This window comes from Felis catus, chromosome C1, assembly GCF_018350175.1.
Source record: "Felis catus isolate Fca126 chromosome C1, F.catus_Fca126_mat1.0, whole genome shotgun sequence".
In the NCBI taxonomy this organism is placed as follows: domain Eukaryota; kingdom Metazoa; phylum Chordata; class Mammalia; order Carnivora; family Felidae; genus Felis; species Felis catus.
This window is the reverse complement of record NC_058375.1, coordinates 139,954,063-139,975,604: the sequence shown is the minus strand read 5'-3', so window position 1 is coordinate 139,975,604 and position 21,542 is coordinate 139,954,063. Positions and strand designations below refer to the sequence as shown.

Sequence of the window (21,542 nt, the reverse complement as noted above, 5' to 3'; positions counted from 1 at the left end):
CGGAACGCTCTTTCCTGACCTCCAACCTTGGGTATTTACCAACTGGCTAATGAAGAAACAGTAAGTAACCTCCTGCCCACTGGAGAGCCAGACAAGAATGAAAACGGATATATGTACACTTTTATTCTAGAGCTGGAGAAGAAAAGTAATTTCCATCCCACTGAGCTCTAAAGCGCTGCCTTTCATCCCACTGGGGAAGGTGTGAAGCCTGCTTTGTCCAGACTGGCCTGGCCTTTGATGGATTTATTGACCAGACCTACTGGCTGGAGGAAGTGTAGGGACACACCTTTTGTTGAGAAAGAAGAACGTACACCACCAACAGGCTTCCAGGACCTCATAAAACGGTCGTTCGGCTTAGAAGATCAGGTCTCCCATGTATCAGTATCGGGAGGAAAGCATTAAAGGCATTTCTCAAGTTTAAAGGAAAACAAAATTTCAAAAGCAAGGTGAGTTAGCTGCCAGTGTTTGTCAAATTGCTGGGGATGCAGAGTCTAAGTCTGACAGACTGCTCTGTGAACAGGGTATAGCTTCTGCATAACTTCATCAATTATGTTATTTGTCATGGGCTAAAGGACATGACACATAGGGAGCACGGTGTAGTCTCATCTGGGAAGGGCAGGAGAAGGCGAGATGATCAGAAACTGTGAATTAATTTATCCCTAGATCCCAGCGGTGACAAGATGCCTTCTACTATTTTACAATTTCAATAAAGCTCTGACATTACTACATGGCAACAAAGGGAAGAACAAGGAACGGCTGCCTATATGCTGCATTCTGCATAAAAGGCTATGCTGGAAGCCTAATTGCTTCTCAGCCGGAGTATTTAAGTCTCTAGACCCCAGTGGAACACAAGTCATTCTCAAGGTGTGGTATGTTCTGCATTTAACTGCAGTCAGGGAACCCTCATTCCGATCCTGAGCTTAGGTTCTCATCACCACTGGTAGGAACCGATTAACCTCAACAAGCTACTTAAGTCTTCAGAGTCTCCACTGCCTCATCTGTAAATCATGACAGTGCACTTTAAATTTCAGGACAGTAGTGAGAAGGAAATAAGGGACAGTGAAAGTTAAGTGAATTAACTATAGTTAAGTACTCAATAAATGTTAGTTCCCTTCCAATTTTTGTTTTTCCACTTTTGATTGCGGCAGCAGAGAAATTCTTAGAGGAAGGAGACAGAGCCAGGTAGTATAAGAAGTTGACACTCTTTGAGCTTTCTTGCTGCTGGGGCAGCAGATTTAGCTGAACCACTATCAGTCCTATAAACAGGCTCTGTGTACCACCTACTGAAGTCTCTCATGACAGGGAAAGTGCAATAAAGTGCCCAACAGGCGAGAGATCGGTTCAGAGCATTAGCCATCTATCCCAACCCCTTGTGGACCCCACGGCAAAGCTTCTTGCTACTGACTCCCAAAATGTCCACCCTCTAAGCCAAAAAGCAAGGCATGAGCGATTTCACTGCCATTGGTCATTTACATCCATTTCCTATATAAAAAGCAATGCTACTGACTCCCCAAAAAATGAAGTGAAGAAGAGTAAGAGACAGGAGGAAATGGCCAGATGAAAGAACAATGAAGGTGCCCGATTACAACAAACATCACTTTCCTGCCAGGACACCAACAACAGGATCCCAGCCAGCCTTGTAAGTTGCGATCTCAGCCAGCTGGCTACATATCTGATGGAAAGAGTGGCCCAACAGTAGAAAAACAAAAGCTCTTTCCCACCAAATGGGGAGTGGTCAGAAAGGCATGGGAGGAAAACCACATTGTGGTGTCCCAGATTTATTCTGTCTACACAGCACGGAATGCATCTACATAGCTCATAAGCTTGGGGGCCGTTTCTCTAACTACCGATGCTGCCGATTCCACCTGCAATCTAAAAACCAGGCTGTACATCTGCTGCCTCATCTCTCCACATGTAATAACCGAAACACTATTTTTCACGCTCCAGAAAAATGCAAACACAGCTCCACCGATCCACTTCAAATCTCCCCAAACAATTCAACTGAGGACGAAAATCAAGGAAACATTTCAAAGCAAAGAGCGTTGGGTGTCTCAAGGCGTGGGGATAGGCGGTGTGTGTACAGGGGAAGGTCTCTTTTTAGTAGAGTTACTGTTGGTTTCAAAGACAGGTGCTACCCTAATTTTAAAGTTTGTCAGATACGCATCCTATATGACTGGTGATACCCTTTAGGGTTATAATATTACCGCCTTCTGTAGAATCCACGGGTTGGCTGTCATGCTAGGATGTAGGTGACTATCAGACAAGTCCCGTCAATCATCTCTACTTACCTGATTAGACTAAATGCCCCTCCAAAGTCAAAAATCAGACATAGTTTGGAAGTCTGTGAGTCAACTAATTAAGGTAAGGGCAAAAAATCAATAGTTAACATGACCAAGTACAAGTCACACGTCTGGCAGGCAGGAAGTTACAGTGGCAGACAGAGGGGCCTAGGCACACGAGGGTCCGGAATCTAGGCACCAGCCACTTAACAATAGAGTCTTTATTCCTTTCTTTGAATGCTTTCCCATTCTTCCTAAAACTAATCATCAACTCCTTGAAGGATCCTTGAAGGTAAGGACCCTGCATTCCCTTTCAATTCTCTGGTCTTCACTGGAGCTGATGGGGGAGGGACCTGAGGGGCAGGAGACAGAGATCTCAGACCACTCAGTTGCACACTAAACTCACTAAACTCAGCTGCACACCCTCACGTGCTGCATCAACTCAGACTTGAAACCCCGCTTCCCGGAGAACAGCTTTGCCCCTTATGAACCCACATGTGGTGGAGTAGCTTTTGTGACTCACGATGACTGGTCTGAATATCCTGCTGCTGACACCTTAATGCAAGGAGCCATATGGAAAATGAGGCAGAAATGAGAAAAAGGGGAAAGAGTAGAAAAACTGAGCCTGCCAGCTATAAAGCAGGGAGCTGGGGTGCAGACCTGCAATTCAGAATGGAGAGGGGTAATCACAGTGCTGTGGGCTCTCACACAGATCATTGGTTTTTACTGTAGATATGGGAAAGAAACCACAGAGCAAATATCAGCTGTAGAGAATTTTCTTCTTAAACCAGTACAACCCATTACACTTTACCACCAATGGCTCCACAGTTTTTATACCTTAAATAGTGGAGAACAGCTTTGAAAAAAATATTTTTTTCTTAATTGAAAACCTTTCCCTGCAATTCACATGACCTTTCTCGAGTCCCCCTTTTCCCATCCCCCGTCTCTTCCACCCCCTCCACACACAACAACAGGCTTGAGGATATAGACCCTACTTCCCCTCCCCACCCCCCCAAAAAAATCACATAGGTCCGGGAGTGGGGTGAGCCTTCACATAAGAAATGAGAAAAACAGGATTCTTTTCCTTGAGTTATAAAAACTGAAAGGTACGAGGAATTTTATAGACCCAGAAAGTGATGAAATGAAGAGAAAGACATCAAGTCTACCCAAAAGGTGATAAAATATTTTATTTGTTTTTTGGTTGTGAAAAAGAAAATAAATCATTAAGATGACTGTCAGAATGCCTCAAGGAGAAGGGCATCGAATAGGACTTGGCTATAAATGTTGGAGAGTGTAATAAAAGAGTTGGGTTTGTTTCCTTAGCATTTGTCTGGGTTGAGCCTTCCTGTTTCAACACAGGAATCAGGGGCAATGATAAAAATCCATCTACCGTGGGGTATGCATTATTGCCTTTCCATGCTGGCCCCGTCCAAAGATCCCAGAGCAGCTGCTCCCGCCTTTACCCTGGCTCCCACCGAACACTTACACTACAGGACATGTTGTCAAATGCCAGGATGTCAGGATCACAATTTCCTTTATTTTCATGATTACTTTATACCTGCTTATAAAACAGAGTTGGGACAGGGCTGGGTGGGTGATGGGGGGCAGGGGGTGTTATTTTTCTTGGTCCTTCTTGGTCCTAGGAATTCAAGATGAAGAAGGCAAGGTTCTTGCCCCAAGCAGCTCAGTCTAAAGTACTTTGGGTTAATTCTGATATTGTTTAGTGATGTATTACAAGTGCCTGAAAGACAGAGAAAGGTGACAGAATAGCTGTTATTAAAGCAACTGCTGATTTTATTTAAACCTGGAAAGGATTAGTTATGAATATGTAAAGGAGGTAGGATTTTAAACTAACCCACAAACTTGCATTCAGCATTTTGCTTTATGTTCTTTTCTAGATGTCAAGCTGTCCTATAAACATGGGATGGCTCAACTGAGCCTTAAACGTTAAGACTCAAAGCTAAGTTTCTATCTGTAATGAATATAAATATTATGAACTCAGAAATCGGGGCACCTGGGTGGCTCTGTCAGTTGAGTGTCCAACTTCAGCTCAGGTCATGATCTCACAGTTCATGAGTTCGAGCCCTTCATCAGGCTTGCTGCTGTTAGTGCAGATCCTCTGTCTCCCCCTCCCTCACACTCTCTCAAAAGTAAATAAAGCATTAAAAAAGAAAGAAAGAACTCTGAAATAAACTGAACTTTGGAAAGACCTGGAACACATATGCCAGTCAATACTGATCTCCACAGTTATCCATATAACCAAATTTGATCTGGGACAGTCTCATGTTTGTCCTCCAAATCATATACAACTGGACCCAAGAACAGTACCACAAACGGCACCATGAAAGGGGACGGGTAGTATCTGTATAAAATGGAAATGACTCCAGCTGCCTTGCAGATGTACCCATCTATGACGGCACAGGTCTTAAGTGTTAAGGTGCTCTCCCCACCATCACAAGGACAAGGACTTAAAGTAGCTTTATGGAGATGACCACTGAACACTCCATGATCAACCTACAGGACCACTAAGCAGGCAGAGATGCTCCAAATCACCATTCATTTTAATAGCTATATCTTTGCCCTTTAGATCCACAGCAGGCAGGCTAGAGGTCTGGTAAGTCATATAATCATTTTCTACTGACCATTATAATGGCCAATTTTGAGTATACCAGATGATACAAGGTACCAAACAGACACACGGCTGAAACCTGCACCTATGAAGTATCGTTCCAGAATGAGACATGACTCCATGTCCGAGGTACGTTTATATAACTAATATTACCAAACAGGTACCTTGGCCCTCAAGTCCACTGCCTGAAGACTCTTACTCATTTGGAACCAATATGAGCCAGCCTAGATGACTCAGGGGAATGGTAATGATGGGATGAGTAATCGTTCTCTTGAAGTCACCAGTTAGGATAAAAGCAGTTGTTCATTACCTGACAAGACAGGTTCCTCAGGCTGGCCAAAAACAGAACAAATAAATCAATGTCACTTTCCTCCCTAACATATCAGAACTCTGTATTTAAAGTCTGCATTTCAGCTCATGGTTCAAGGAAAGCTATCCACAGAACTATCAAGGAGATAGGAGAGAGGTGGCAGAGAGGACATCTGGAATCTTAGTGGAGCAAAATCCTATAGGAACAGCATCTGGCTCTCTGCTCTTGGTCACTGCTTGGTTATTTTAGGAATCCTTTATATAAAACTAATACAAGGCCTTCTTCTAACAGAGTAAACACAAACCGATGTACGAAAGCCTCTAACATGGCAGTTCATTTTAAAGACTTGAAAATCTTTCTGAGTATAACCCATCTCAGGAGTAAATCCATGAGTGCATTAGGGATTCTCATTTCCTAATTAATCCGCATCTCCCCACTATTTTCCATGTTGCATTACTCTAATTTACCCTTTGGAGAGACACGTTAAAATACTGTTTACTTGCAACTAGCAGACAAATGAGTCCTGGGGAGCTAATGCACAGCATAGTGAATATAAACAATGGTGTGTTATATTCAAACTTACTGAAATACTAAATCTTAATTATTCCAACCACTAAAAAGAAATGGTAATTATGTGACACGATAGAGATGCTAACTATCATTACAATGGTGACCATATTACAATATATAAATGTATCAAATCAACATTTTATACCTTTAAATTACACAATGTTATATGTCAAATATATTTCAATTGAACAATTTTAAATACTGTTTAGTTACAAATGAAATGCTACTGAAGGCAGGCAAAAAATAAACTGATTTAATAGATGGCAGGTAACTCATATTAGAGTTCCTTTGGATAAGAGCGGAATAGGGCTTTTTTTTGTGAGTTTTATTTATTTTTGAAAGAAAGAGAGAGAGAGCACGCGCGTGAGCGAGCATGAGTCAGGGAGGGCCAGAGAGAGAGGGAGACACAAAATCTGAAACAGGCTCTAGGCTTTGAGCTGTCAACATGGAGCCTGACGTGGGGCTTGAACTCACAAAGCACAAGATCATGATCTGACCCAAAGTTGGATACTCAACTGACTGAGTCACCCAGGTGCCCTGAGCACTGAATAGGTTTACATACGATGTGCGATTTTGGCAAAAATCTGATTGAATATATTGCTGAGACTAAAGTAAACTTAAGTAAAAAGGTTTGACCACACATCCAAAGTATACCTGAAACTTAATAGCACAAGAGAAGCTAGGCTCCTGGGATTGAGTACATGTTGTGGGTAATATTCCTGTGCAAAGACATTTATTCATCACCCAGCTGGTGGTGCCACACTGAGTGGTTAATGCAGATCTGCCACATAGGAGTAACCACCTTACTTTGCCTTTTCCTAGCAGGTACCCATTTGGAGAAAGGGTGGGAAACATGGCTAAGAAGTAGACAGGACTTGATGTTCACAGTAAAAATATGGAAAGCGATCATGGTGAAAACAGGAGAATCATGCATGGGCTTGCCACGTTTAGACACAGAGGAAGTTTTCATCTCTCTTCTGGAAAGATTTCCTGAAGATGCAGTTGCAAGAGCTGCTTAAGGTTAAATTTGAAATGCTCTGCTTTAGCTGGACTACTGATAACAACCTTCCAAGGAGGAGCCCCTGAGGATGACAAGAAAGTTGCTGAAGTGCCTGGTGCTATGGGTTAGAAGCTGAGCGAGGCATGTGCGGATAGGTAAACGTGCATTCTAACCACTGAAAATGCCTTCTCCAACTCAGACTCCCTTGCCAAGAGCCAGCCTAGAGCAAAGCTCTGTCTTGTCTCTCTCTCTTTTTTAACTCCCTTTCTGTGTTTATTGTTAAGCAATCCTCTTCACCGCTGAGGGGAAAAAAGGGGAAAGGCTTATACAAACGTTCAGGTATTGTCTTCCTACAACATTGGTCATAAAACCAATGAGAAAGGCGAACAATGAAACCCAGCAATCCTAGGGTGGAGTCAAAACTGTAGTGGATTCAGGCTAATACCATGTCTGAAATGTCCTCTGTGGGGACAAGGTGACTCAACCTCCCCTTCGGGAAACAGGAGGACTTTTGTGTGCACTCAAGGACCCTGTGGTAAACCAGTTTTCTAAGCGCACTACATCATCCTGTCCACCACTGACGCAGAAGGCCCACCTGCCTTTCACCCACCCCCTCCATCCTCCATACTCACATCCCACTCCTGTGCATCAACAGTGCCCCAAAACAGGCAATGTTAGCCACAGCCAAAGGAAAGCTAATGTTCATCAACCAACCAAGCCTACAGGAAAACGAAGGTGCAGGCTTTGGTAGTCCCTGTTGGCCACACAGGTGGGAGCTAACGAGGTACTGGCCTGCTGGACAGATCCATCCCAGGAAGCAATTAAGTTTATAGCCAGGAAAGAACAGCCCCAAAGGCCTTGGAAACAAAAGAAGCTTCCTGCCTGTGTTCCGTTCCCTAATTCTATCATAAAGACAGGCTGAACCATTCAGTTGTAACCATGGACAGTAAGGCACTGTCTGTAGCATGTCTGCTGTAGAGACCTGTCAGGTTTTCATTCCTATGGGACAGATTAAACTGTCCCAGCTGGTTCAAATCAGAAAAAAAGGAAGTACCCCAAAAGGAAAAAGTATTTGACGCAGGACACGATTATGAACTCTGTTCAAGATTGGCTGAAGGAGAGGCACCTGGGTGGCCCAGTCAGTTAAGCGTCTGACCTCGGCTCAGGTCATGATCTCATGGCTCGTGAGTTCGAGTCCCACGTTAGGCTCTATACAGACAGCTCAGAGTCTGGAGCTTGCTTCAGATTCTGTCTCCACCTCTCTCTGCCCCTCCCCTGCTTCATTCACTCTAACATAAATAAACATTTTAAAAATTAGAAAAAAAAAGATTAGCTGAAGGAAAAGACTATAAATATAATGGTTTCCACCAGTAGGGAGACAGCATCACTAGGATATCTTGACAGTCAAGGGATGTGGCTTTCAGGGAAGTTCCTGGTGTGGGAAGGTGAGGGGTGGTGGGAGGGGAGGGCAACCAGCAAGGTCCTCTCCATCGTCCCTACCCCACGTTCCACCTTCCCTGGTGGGGCTGTGCACGTCTAGACTGCCTACTGTTCCGCTCCGATTCTAGATGGGGTCTGTATTAGGGTGACCATGCAGGTTCTCACATATGCAGAAGTTGTGGCAAACACCTTCTAGCAAGGGGAGAAGTCAGTGATGCTAACCTGAGTCAAAGTAGGAAGACAAGGACATCAGAAGGAGGTGGCTAGTTGTGGAACCAAGAGGCAACAATGAGATCTGATGGGGAGAAGATGCTAGGTGGCGGGAATAAGTGCCCTCAAGTCTTAGCCTGGGAGTGTCTCCCCCATTCTACTGCCAACTGCAAAGTCCTGGCCCCTAAATGTGTTCTGAACCCGTCAAACTAAGGAAGGGGCTATGGGCCACTTCACTCATGGTGACAAGGGTAATCTTAAAAATGTCAGTAAAATTTGTCATTTTCCTTACATAAACCACCTGACGCCACCTAGAGACTGGACTGGATGTAGTTCCACAAATGCTGTATAGAAGCGGCTGTCAACCCACCCTTTCCCTGGGGTCATCCTTAAACAAGAAGCTGAATACATTCTTTTCTTTTGAGCTTAGGCCGATTACCTGAAGCCAAGAACAAGAGACTATCTGGAAGGCTAGCAAGGACATTATTAAATATTCTCGTCCTTCAAACATCTCCCCAGAAGACGAGCAGAGTGACAGCATGACCATGACCACCATCACTAGACGTCTGCACCCACACCCACACACACACCCTCTTTCAGGAGAGTTAGTCTCCATTCCATAGGACAAGTGTCATTACTATCTCCAACTAGGGATCCATTTTTGGCCACATGTATATACCCAGAAAGGTTATGTCTCTCTCCAAATAGCCAATGTCCCTGCCTCTAGAAAAACTACATGTCCAAGGGAGAACTCTGCCAAGAGTCAAGAAGATTTCATTTCCATTAACCTGAGAAGCACTTCGGGTTAATGCAGACTCTGGAGCCAGTGTGCCTGGGTGGAACCCCACTTCTGCCACTGAGTAGCTTTCTGACATTGGGGAAAGTTACTTAAGCTCTCTGTACCTTGGTTTTCTCACCTATAAAATGGGCATAAAAATAGTACCTACCCATAAGACTGTATAATGACCAAATGCGTTATGATATGTAAAGGACTTAAAACAGTCCTTTTGACATATAGTAAGAACAAATTAATATTTGATGTTACTATTACTATCTCTATTATTATCATCATTATTATATTCTTGAGTATGTTACACAGCATACTGTTTCCCAGACTTCTCTCAGGTGGGCTGACAATACCATCCCTACTCCAGGATAGTTTAAGGCAAAATAAAAAAATTTCAGATTGCTTTCAGATCAAAGTTAAGAACCTATGAGAACTTTTACCTGGCCATGAATTCTTTGCAGCTATTCCATTAAGAAGTGAAGTCTATTTTCAACTCCCTCAGAGGTACCAGCTGGGTATGGTGGCGTGAGGGATGCCGGACAACATGAGTCAGAACCTAGCCCAAACTGGTGACCCACGGTATCATGAGCACATAAAATGGTTGTTGTTTTAGGCCATTAAGTTTCTGGTGATTTCTTATATGCAACATATAACGGACACAGAGCCCTAAACAAATGAGGCTTTATTATCAATAGCATTTCAAAAACAAACGTTCACATGAAACCAGGCCACTTGTCCGTCAGCAGGTTAACCAACCTCCACGTGGTGCTTCCAAGATCTCATCCCACTCACCTAGGGCCAGTAAGGCCACCACAGTCAGCACATTAACTTGGGAAAAGCTAAGACCAGTGCATGATCAAATCTGGAGACACAGAGGCAAGCCTTCTGTGCCAAGGAAGGGGCCAAATTAGGTCCTTGCAGAGGGTAAGGTGGATGGCATGGAAAAAAGGATTTTGTTCCCTTTAGTCCACGATACAATCCAGGGCCCGAAATGGCAAGATATGGCTTCCCTGGAGGTAGCTTTATACCATGTGTCTTAGATATTATATGATGAAGTGGGTAGATGCCTTCAAGGCACAAGCAAACCAATTCAAGGTCAGCATCACCAAGTGAGAATAAGGGGGAGCCAGTCAGAATCAACCATATAAGCCCCATAGTCCTGATATGTGGCTCCAAGAATACAGGGAGCCCAGAACATCTTCATCTTTTCTGCTGGTCACAGCAAGAGAATGATCACATTCCAAGCTTTGATTTTGCTGTGACCAAACCAAAAAACCTATCTCACCCCACAATACAAAAGGGGAAAAAAAATTGCCAAGTTCCATAAGTCAGTGTTCTGTCATCTGTAACATGTGGTAAGAACTGATAATCAACTTTGTAGGAGAATCACTCTGAAATACATTAGGAGAGACTTCGGAAGCTTAAGTTCCTGTCTGTTATAAGCAAAACCACCACATCTAAATGAAAGCAATCTTATTAATCTGGTAAGTTGGATGACCCGTAGTGCTAAAGTTCCTCAGGTGAAGACCAGTAGCATTTATCCGTCCACGTATTTGTTTATTCATGCCATATTTGTTGACCACATACTTTGTACCATACAGTTCTGTGGGTGTCTAGAAATGAGAAAGTTGAGGAAGGAGGAAAGCACACGAGTGAAGATAGCAAGGATTATATAAAAGTAGCTAAGACATTCCACATTCCAAGAGCTTACAGGTCTGGTTATCTCAAAAAACAAAATTTCCTGCCTGAAGCAATTCAGAGTAATCCAGCTGAGCCATGCCCAAATTGCAGCACCGATTGGAACTGATCACGTTATAAATCAAGGGAGTTCAGAAAACTGATTTCATGGAATCACAGAGCTGAGTGGATGTAACTGGTCTGCAGATGAAGATACTAAAATGAAGTAATTTACCCAAGAATTCACAACTGGTTTCAATGCAGAGCCAAATCTGGGTCTCCTGGTCTCAGTCCAATAGGACTTCCACCAACCCCATAGAGACCCGTCTCAAGACACAAGGTATTTACAGTGTGAGAGCACAGAGATACCCCACAATTCTAACCCATCTTGCAGTAGACACACTAGCTATCCAACATAATGAGCAGAAACTCTGCACTTGTCACATGGGAAGAACCCAAAGATACAACTTCTTGTGGAATTAACTAAAGAGCCCTCTAACCACGTACACTCAAATGCTCAGCAGCCCTTAAAATAGGCTAATGAGACAAAGGCACAAAACTTGTTCAATTTCAAAACTTAAATCCATAGGAACTATGTGAACAAACGATACACAAAGGTAAAAACAACAGTAAAACACACTAACATGTTCGTGACTGTAACGCTGGCATCTTTTAAAACTGGGAGAATTCTTCATCTTTCTGCTGTTCCCTATAGACCAAACATTCTTTAACATTCTTTTTTTTTAATTTTTTAAGATGCTTATTCATTTTTCTGAGAGAGTGGGAAAGAAAGAAAGCGAGCAGGGGAGTGGGAGATAGAGAGAGGGAGGGAGGGAGGATCCGAAGCAGGCTCTGCACTGATAGTAGAGAGCCCAATGTGGCATCTGAACTCACGAACGGTGAGATCATGACCTGAGCCAAAGTTGGATGCTCCATCGACTGAGCCACCCATGCGCCCCCCCCCCACCATATTTTTGGACTACTTATATATTTTTTAATGTCTTGGCCAACTCACTGGGAAGAGACACACTGTCAGTGACAGGTGGTGGTCAGGAGGCAAAGGGCATGTGAGCAGGGGCAAGCGTAAAAGTCAGGTGGAGTGCCAGCCCCGAATGTCTGCAGGTGGGTCAAAGCCTCAGTGTGCTTGGACTCTGCTCTGTGCTGTTCGGTCAGTTATATTCCTGGTCTGCTGCTTCCGGCTTGGCTAACTTTTGGGCAGCTCACCTACTTCATTTAATCCTCCACTTCCTCAACCGCAAAAGGTGGGCACTAGCAGGACCTTCTTCATAGGAAAGCCGTGCATATGGAGAGAGAAAACAAAATGCTTAGTCTAGCGCCTGGCAGAAAGTAGGAGCCAGCCAGTGTTAGCTGTCATGATGATGGTGATAGAGGTGCTAATAGAGTTATTATTTTTTATTGCCATTGTTATCATTATTATTATGCTGATCAGTATTATGGTGTTCCTAATACTGTTTAACGCTGTAACTAAAAAGGCATTAAGTTTCCTTGCTTTGGAAGACAGCCCAAAGCTCTCCATATATCTCACTGTTGGCCTGTCCCTTCTCTCATCTCCATATTCTTTCGGTTTATTAGTAGTAGACTCTTAAGTTGAAGTAACAGTTTGCACACCACCCAGTACGCCCTGGGGGAAACAGTGATAACATACAGATTCCTACATGTTTTTTGGGGCCTAATTAGGATAGTACAATGTCATCCTTTTTACAAAGGCAAGGAGCAAACCATCTTAGTAGATATTCTACAGAATTCTGCTTTGTACTTGAAACATGTAATTATCATTAACAAACATGGGTGCTAATAATTCTATCTGCTCTTTAGACAAGAAACAGGAAGATTTCTGGCCCCATCAGCTCTGATGGGAGACAACTTCTCTTGGAGGCTGCCTCCCCCACGCATCAGATGCAAGGTGGGAGGTCTGTTTGCAAGGCAAAAGGTTTCTGGGCTAGGAGCTAATAGCCCACACCAGGAAGAAGATTCCTCAGTAGATCAGGTTCAGGTCCCTGAATCCTCAAAGAGACATTCTGAGGCCTTGGCTGCCTGACATCAGAAAACCAGACCTCAGATTCAGTTTTGTTTTTTGGTTTTTTTCACTGAGAAAAAAGAGGCCTGACAAATGAACCTGGTCAACATGTGTATTAAGCACCATACCTAAACCCACAAGGGCAAAAACGAATGAAATAAAAAGCAGTCCTCAGTAAAACGTACAACTTGAAACATGCCCAAGTAGACAAACATGCTCTTGCCTCTTCTTTGTTGGGGTAACACCTTCATCCTCTTTTGGATCAGGAAATATTTTCTAATCTTTAACATTTAAATGTTCTATAATTACAAATGCTCAATAATTAATACACACAGTTAACTAAGGAGAGTTAGCAATGTATTCCACTTGATATAGACATTTCTGAGCATCACTCCCTATCCCCCACATATTCCCGCTCCCATCAGTGGGATAGTTCCTCTAGAAGATGCTCTTGTAATTGACCAAATTAGTATGTGGGAAACAGAGAAGTCTTTCATCCACTAATCATTCCCTGGGCATGGGGACTCCCTCCTTGGGTTCACCAGAAACAGGACTTAAACCAAAATCTGCCTTCCAACTCCCAGGACCAAGTGAGCAACGCATGCTTAGGATGGACTAGAATACATGGCAAATCACCCAGGAGACGGGGAAAAGGTAGAGTCCCAAGATGTTCCAGAGTCCGCGTGGATCCCTGATCATCTAACCCTGAGCTCCCAAATGAAAAGCCAACGACTGTCTGTAATCGCTTCCATTCTTACCTCAGACAGAACACGACTGTCAGGCTCCTCTCTCCAATGGTGATGAGGTCTGTGCCCAAACAAAGTAACCAGCCTACCAAAGATAAAAAGATAAGGTAAGAACTACTGCTGGCGAAGAGTTACATTCCTCCACATCTGGAATGTTTTCTAACAAAAAGCAGGTCTCTGGATGTTTGAAGACCTTTCAGACTACAACAGCAGCAACATAATCAATTGAACAATACAAATGAATGAAATCCCTGGAATCAAGTCAGGTGAGACTGTTAAAGTTAGAGAGTGAGCTAACTTTTTTATTAACACACACCTGGGGCCTAATTGGGAATGGTAATAACTGGTGAAATCATACACTTCATCACGTCCCTCCACAAAAATGGCTGTTTACCAAGGAGCTGGCAGAACTTTGTATAACACTTACATATATCAGGGTATGTTGGCAGGTCAGAGCATTCACACACTCAACACATCCACACACAAAGAAGACTCTATGCCATTTAACTAACCCTGCTTTGGAAGACGGCCCTACCAGCTGATGAAATAATGACAACACGAGACTTGAACCCAAATAAGGGGGTGGGAGGGAAGTGCAATCTTCTTCTACAAGCACTCAAATCTGCAAATGTAAAAGACAACAGTTGTGCCCAATTCTAAGGAAATCCTATTATATATTTATAGCCCTCATCTGTGATGCCAATTTCAGGTGTTTAATCAACTTGACTGGGCTATGGTGCCCAGTTGTTTGGTCAAACACAAGTGTAGACATTGTTGTAAAGGTATTTTTTAGATGTGATTAACATTCACATCAGTAGACTGGGTAAAGCAGGTTATCCCTGGTGGCATGGGTGAGCCTCATCCAACTAGCTGAAGCCTTAAGAGAAAAGACTGAAGTTCCTTTAGGAAGAGAGAATGCTGCCTCTATGCACCTTTGGACTTGAGATTAGGACATGAACTCTTCCTTGTGTCTCCAGCCTGCCCTGCAAATTTTGGACTTGCCAGCCTCCATAATCATGGGAGTCAATTCCTTAAAAATCAATCTATTGATCAATTGCTAGACACACACCCACACACACCTTATTGGTCAGGTTTCTCTGCAGAACTCTAATATACCACCTAATGTCAAGAAAAAAAATGCATTAATTTATAAAATATGTATACAACATGAGGACAACACAGAAAAGAGACTAGAGCATGAGGAAAATTAGTCCACAGAAATGTATTTTGTAAGGTATTAAACTATTTCTTCATGTGATTGATAAATTAGGTTCTGAGCATCCTATCGGCCAACACAATGAAGAAAAAAGACACAAGATAATCATGTGGACTTGAAGATAAAACACAATGTAAGCACTTCAAGACTGTTAGCCTTTTTTTATTGTTAAGAAATTTCTCCCAAGGTGGGTGCCTGGGTGGCTCAGTTGGTTAAGCATCTGACTCTTGGTTTCAGTTCAGGTCATGATCTCACGGTTTGTGAGTTCAAGCCCCATGTTGGGCTCTGCACTAGCAGCACGAACCTACTTGGGATTCTCTATCTCCCTCTCTTGGGATGTTGCGCCCTCCCACCCTCTCAAAATAAACAAACGAAGAAGGAGGAGGAGGAGGAGGGAGGAGGAGGGAGGAGGAGGGACAGGGAGGAGCAGGAGGAGGAGGAGGAACAGGAGGAGCAGGAACAGGAGGAGCAGGAGCAGGAGGAGGAGGAAGAAAGAAGAAAGAAAATCTCTCCCGAGGTGTTAACCTTCCCCTCCTTGGGTAAATTCTTCAAGTATCCTTTAACATCCACACTGAAGGGTCAGGAGGCAAAGTAATTAGAAGGGCCTCTACATATATAGTCTCCTATAATGCCTCTTACTGCATCCCTCAGTGAGACATGATGCCAAAGCACAATTCACTAACGTGATTTAGCAAGGCCAAAAAGAAGCCCAAGCACACAGCAATCTGATCATCTGGCTTGATCCAGGGATAAAAATGAGAATTGCTGGAAGAGTTAATGAACCCCATATCCTTTGAGATAGTTCCCAGAAATATTTCTCCACTGCAAAGCTGGGTGGGAAGTGGCCTACACTACCTTAGGCTGTGTTCCCTGGCAACTGCCTGGAGTAAAGGTTTTCTCTACTGATGATCAGGGGCAGAGCCACCAAAAAACTGCCTTCAGACAGGTTAATAAAGCTCAGGCAATGCAGGTCTAAAAAAGGGAAGGTTTAACTATGTTTGAGTCTGTAGAAGTCTTATAGATCCTTCCTGCACTGGAATCAATTTTCAAGACTTTTTTATTGTGGTAAAATATACATAACAAAAAATTTACTATTTTAACTATTTTTTAAGTTTTTGAGAGAGAGAGAGAGAGAGAACGCACACATGCACATGAGGGTCAAAGAGAGAGGGAGAGAGAAAAACCCAAGCAGGCTCTGCACTGTCCACACAGAGCCCACGTGGGGCTAGAACCCACCAACCGTGAAATCATGACCTGAACCAAAATCAGGAGGCAGACGCTTAACTGAGCCACCCAGGCTCCCCTATTTTAACTATTTTTAAGTGTAAAACTGTGTGTGGCACTAACTATATCTACAATGTCATCCAACCATCACCACCATCCATTTCCAGAACTTTTTCATTATCCCAAACAGAATCTCTGTATCCATTAACAATGAGACCCCCCCGCCCCCTCCTACAGCCCCGGGTAACACCTATCCTACTTCCTGTCTCTGTTAAGTTTGTCTATTTGGTACCTCACGAGTGAAGCAATGTAATATTTGCCCATTCGAGTATTTCACGTAGCATGTTTTCAAGGTCCATCCATGTTAGACCATGTACCAGAATTCCATTTTTTATGGCTGAATAATATTCCATTGCTAGTATTTACCATGTTTTGTTTACCCTGGAATGATTTTTTTAATATAATTAATTCAACAAGTATTGAATATTTACAATGTGAGAAGTTTGATTTTTTTAAACATTAACTTTATTCTAAGAACAGTATGTAAGAGCCAGAAGTGCTACTCCACAAGGAGCCAATTAATCACATGAATCCTCATTTCAGAACCGGTAGCAGCAGCAAGGAAACAAAAGTCTAAGTAGTTTTTCCTCCCTAAGGGTCAGGGGAATCTCACGCACAATCTTAATGAATGTTCTTCATGTTCAAAGCTGAAGTGAGACCAGAGTACCCCCACTATGCGGCCAGTGTGCTCCACAGTGCTTCTTATCATGGTGCCCACAGCTTACACAGTGTCGTTCTTGACCCCCGACCCTGTGATAATGAGCTTCTAGCCGAGCAGCTGATGTCAACAGCCAGAAACTCCCATCCCTGCAGATAAAATACCCTGACAGAATCAACTAGAAAAGCACATCTTCCCGTAGCTGGCTTGCCATGCATCAGCTTTGCATTTCTAGGCACATCCATCAGGGAACAAGCCTTCTGTGTGGAAACATGGGTGTTTCCACAGCACCTCCCCAGCAAGACAGTGTAACAGTTGAAAGAGAAAGCGAGAACCTGCACCTCACTCCAGTTTTCACCTTTCGAGGGTATAAAAGAGCAGGTGGTGCCAAGGGGGGATGCCACCACACACCTGAATTCACACAAGTGGCCCAGGATGAGTCATCAAAAGACGTCCACGGGAAGTTGACGAGAAACAACCAATTCTGTACACTGATGAGGGAATCGCAGGCAAAAATCAAGAACCACAGAGAATCGAGGCCACTTTGTTCGGCATGAACTTCTCAGCTGGGAGGATCTGCTGTCATCCCAGATTGTTAACAATTGGCTGAGCTGAAGTTCATCACTACTTTTGTGTTCGGTTGACGGGGACTATGTCATCCGACCAACAAAAGTGGTTTTACAAAAATATAGACAATTTAGCCTGGAGTTCCTCCTGTGTGTTTTAACGTTTTATTTATCGTGAGGGGCACCTGGGTGGCTCAGTGGGTTAAGCGTCCGACTAAGCACACTGTCTCTCTCAAAAATGAATAAACATTAAAAAAAATTAAATACTTATTTTGAGAGTACACAAGTCAGGGAGGGAGAGAGGGAGAGGATCTGAAGTGGGGTCTGAGCTGACAGGAGCAAGCCCGATATGGGGCTCAAACTCAACAAATGAGAGATCGTGACCAGAGCCAAAGTCAGACACTCAGCCAAATGAGCCACCTAGATGCCCCCTTCCTGTATGTTTTTTAAGACAGACTTCAAAAGCAAGAGTTTTTTGTAGATAAACACAAAATGAACACTGTTAAGATTGTGCCTTTTAGTATATAGGTAAAGAGTCCATTGCCTCTGAAACAAGAGATATTTCCATGGGTTGTAGAAGCCGGCCCCAAACAGGCTGAAAGTAGGATGCTGAAGTGAAGGATCTCCAACTAGTCTAATCAGGAAACCCCAGCATGAGAAGGCACTCAGTTCTCTGTCACAAGTAATTACTCTACCCCTCTTCCAAGGGCATCAATAATATGCATTTGGGATGTGGATGGGGGCACAACTTGAGTATGAAAATTTCATCTGTGGTAATTATTCGGATCCTCCAACTTTTGTTAAGTTCATTCAAACCTTTCTTGTGCGTAAACACACACATACTCTCAAAAATATTGTCCCGTGGCCTGGATCCATTTTCAAAGATGAGAATCCAATAAGGCAATCAGGGTTCATCAGAGGACACAAAATTAAACTTGAACTTGGTAGAATGCCAATTACTTTCTGTTATGGGCTGAATTGTATCCTCTTTCCTCCAAAATTCATATGTTGAAGTCCTAACCCCCTGGTACCTCAGAATGTGACTATACTTAGAGACAAGGTCTTTAAATAGGTGATTAAATTAAAATGAGGTGCTTAGGGTGGGCCCTAAACCAATACGACTGCTGTCCTTGTAAGAAGTAATTTAGACACAGACCTGTACAGAGGGGAGATCATGTGACGACACAGGGAGAAGAGGACCATGGGAAGTAAAGGAGAGAGACCTCAGAAGAAACCAAACCTGCCTACACGTTCATCTCAGACTTCCAGGCTCCAGAACTGTGAGATAAGAGATTTCTGTTGATTATGCCACCTAGTCTGTGGTACTTATTATGGCAGCCCAAGACAACTAACACTCCTTCCCCTTTTCTTTCTCCTCTGATTTCCAGAGAGGAGACTGTGCAGGTGGCAAGGACACTCTTGTCTCCTATTCCTCTTAAGGGCCTCGCTGTCATTCATTTCCTTATCCCCAACCAGGGCAATCTCTAAATCCAAAGTGACAAGTAAGAACACCTCACAAATACCCTGAGGTCCCCAACTATAAAACAGGGGACCAATGCCTGTCCCAAGACCTCTGACTTCCAAAACTATAGGAACTCTCTCTGCCTTTCCCAAATGCTCTCTACTAACCAGAAGTCAGCCTGCAAACAATTTTTAAGATACTTTTCCCAGAAACCATGTCTAAATTTCTCTTGCCTTAATACCTAAGGCTGGCTCAGATGCCTTAACCCACATTAGTTCCCTCTCTTTTTAAAAGGAAAGGAGAGGTTGGGCACCAGAGAGCCTTGCACATTACAGAAACAAGTCCAGAGCAAGAGATTATCAGGGGCAAGAGGACTCCCAGTTGCCTCAAGACGATTACAAGTAATTACTTTCTACTTCACTGGAGAAGTTCATACAGGAGAGCCGAAGTCCTTTGTTAGCACTGGGAGCCATGAACACCATAGCCTAATTTTCGTTCTCCATAGATAATGTTTAGCCTATAGCATAGGTAGGCATTGGGTCTGGCTCCAGGTGCTATGGCTTGAAGGAGACTGCATTGCACTCAGGGGAGGAACCACAGACTGAACCAGAGACTGGACTGTTGGCAGTAAGTCACCAGTGACAGAGGAGGCACAAGGGGGCAACCTAGCCTGTGCTCATGTTCCAGCTCCGTTAGTTTCCTCCAGCTCTCAGTCTCGCTCCGGCCACCTCCCCAAGCCAACACAAGCTCGACACGGCTTTGCCTGGAGTGTCCTGAAACAAATGTGAAATCTATTAGAAGTAATACCCCCAAGCACTCCTGGGGTCAGCAAACAAGTCTCCTGGGTCCTCTCAGGGCTGTGGTCATGGGGTGGGGGCTCCTGTCCAGGGTGCATTCCAGTGGCAGGGGACCACTAACACTCAGGCTAACTCTCAAGCCTGCCAAGTCCCAGCCCCATGGAAAAAAAGAACAGACTGATGCAATTAGCCAGGCGAATGGGAACTTGTCAAACCATTTAGATAAGACAGCACTTGAATTTATTCAGTTCCCATTACCGGAGGGTGATTGTGCTCCCACCCCCTGCTGATTCTGCGGGCTGCACAGCATTTTCCTAGCAAGGAAGTGAGAAAAGGAAGGATGATTTCTCAGCCTACAAATTCCAGGGCTCTGCTGTTAAATCAGCATGCATCGTGCCTTCAACCAAGGGGTAATTTGACCTTAATGGAATCAAGGGACACATACTGTTGAGTGACTCTGTCACAGAATCTGAAACTCAATGATGAATATTTAAGTATCCAATTAATAACAGTAAAATAAAATAAAATAAAATAAAATAAAATAAAATAAAATAAAATAAAATAAAATAAGGTTCCTTATCCAGGTCAATCTTCCTTATACCTCTAACAACTTATTACACATTCACTTTGCTAATGGCTCTGTTTCAAGTACTGAGTTGTGAGCACCTCAAGAGTCTATAGAGAATCTTATTCTTATCTCCTTTTTGGGGCCGAGAATAGTGTTGGACACAAAATGCAAACTCGGTAAGGGTTCATTAACTTTTTTTTTGCTGCTTGCTTTTGAAACAGTTTTCCCTGGAAAGGAGAAAATCCACTCTACCTGCTTCATTTAATAAAAAACACAACTCCCTCCTCTCTCTGACCCCCACCCCCTCACTGAACTGAGAACACCAACAGGATCGTCACAAGAATGTCCACAGAGGATCCAGTGGATCAATCATAGAAGACAGCAAAATTGCAGATGAGCTTCAAGGTTGGTAAATTCTTGTCCTGTTTTAAAATCTGAGCATATCTGTATGTTTCCTAGGACTGCTGTAACAAAATACCACAAATTCAGTGACTTGAAACAACAAATGTTTATTTTCTCACAGTTCTGAAGGCCAGAAGTCCAAAATCAAGGTGTCAGCAGGGCCAAAGCCCTCTGGAAGCTCAGAGAGAACCCATGTCCCTCCTACTCTCTGGTGGCTGCTGACACTCCGTTGTGTGTGTCTGTATAACTGTACCTACACTCTGTACCTCTATCTGCCCATGCCCTTTTCCTGGGGTTCTGGTCACCTCTCCCCCTCTCTTCTCAGGACATCTGCCGCTGGACCTAGGGCTCACCCTAAATCCAGCATGAGCTCATCCTAAAATCCTTAACTTGTTTACATCTGCAAAGACTTTTTTTTTTTTTTTTTTTTTTTTTTGAGAAAGAGAACACATGCTAGTGCACGAGCAGAGGAGGAGCAGAGAGAGGGAGAGAATCTTAAGCAGTCTCCATCCCCAGCAAAGAGCCTGACACGGAGCTCGACTCAGGGCTCTATCTCATGACTGAGAGATCATGACCCAAACTGAAATCAAGAGTTAGACCTTTAAATGACTGGGCCACCCATGTGCCCCACAGAGACCCTATTTCCAAATAAGGTCACATTCACAGGTACTGGGGGTTAGGACCTAGATATATCTAGTTTGGAGAATACTATTAAACCCACTAAAATTCGAAGTCAGAACATATCCTCTGTACCAGAAGACCCCATCTTCTTCCCAATGCTCTTCTTCATATTAATGGACTCATTTCCTACTCAGGACCCAGGCTGAACTCTTTGAGTCATGGTCAAGGGTGTTCACCTACTTGCTCCCCAGTTCCAATCAGCTCCATAATTCGCAGTGATGA

At 43.5% G+C, this 21,542-nt stretch overlaps 1 protein-coding gene across 8 annotated transcripts in view; it reads right to left on the bottom strand.

The window, feature by feature from the left end:
* The window catches only part of LYPD6B (LY6/PLAUR domain containing 6B), a 148,018-nt gene that overhangs the window by 37,096 nt on the left and 89,380 nt on the right, over window positions 1-21,542 (bottom strand). For all 8 annotated transcript variants that reach the window (XM_045033751.1, XM_045033759.1, XM_045033755.1 and 5 more), the window contains one exon: window positions 13,699-13,771. The gene's annotated coding sequence lies outside the window, so the exon portion shown is untranslated. The remainder of the gene's footprint in view (window positions 1-13,698; window positions 13,772-21,542) is intronic.